Source organism: Malurus melanocephalus, unplaced genomic scaffold (assembly GCF_030028575.1).
Source record: "Malurus melanocephalus ecotype Western Australia unplaced genomic scaffold, MMel_1.1 scaffold_388, whole genome shotgun sequence".
Classification (NCBI taxonomy): Eukaryota; Metazoa; Chordata; class Aves; order Passeriformes; family Maluridae; genus Malurus; species Malurus melanocephalus.
In genome coordinates this window covers 659,014-659,852 of record NW_026623620.1, presented here as the reverse complement: position 1 = coordinate 659,852, position 839 = coordinate 659,014, and positions in this window count along the sequence as shown.

Genomic DNA, 839 nt, shown 5'->3' with positions numbered 1-839 from the left:
ATACTACAGGTCATTACCATCACAGGTCATTACCATTACAGGAATGACAACATGAAAATGAGAGCCTTCTCTAAGGCTGACATTCTTGGTGTTTCCTGTGCAGGGCCARGAGTGTGACTTTGATCATCCTTGTGGGTCCCATCCAGCTCAGGTTATTCTACAAATATCTAATTCTAATTGAAGAAGCATCCACCAGACCCTGGGCTCCAGGACTGCACTTTCCTGGGAGGCTCTGAGCAGTGCCCCAGTGACCCAGGAGGTCRCTGCAAAGTTCAGGAACCTGCGATCAGTCGCACGAGTTACGTTCAGCTTGTTCCTGCTCAGCTCATGGGCAGGCCAGCAGGTGACTGCAGTGGAATTTACTTGTTCTGGCAATTTTCCCAGCCTCCCACTCTGAGGGAATTCACAGGCATGTTYACCACAGAGGTATATTATTAGCTTAACTTGTTTGGTTTTGAGGGGCTGCTGGTTTTAGTTTTGAATTATTCTTGGGGAGAGGCCAGGAGGGTTTGCTGATCCTTTCACATTCAGCAAAGCCCCTTTACCTCGAGGCAACCAGTTGATATAAAACACAAGGTGCTCTGGAGAGCCCTGATGCTCACAGAGAACGTGTGGTTAGGAAAAAATGCCCTTTTCCAGGTGGTCCAGCACGGCCCTGGTTCTTCAGCAGCTTTCTTCCCTTGCCCTGGGGTGACCCACAGTGCCCAGGGATGCTGCCCCAGCTCTGCTGAACAACCCATGGACTGTGGCTCTGGGCAGCTGTGGCTCAGAAGCCAAAAAACTGGAAAGGCTCGTCACATCTGCCCAATTAAACTCTCACAGCCTTCAAAACAGGGTGG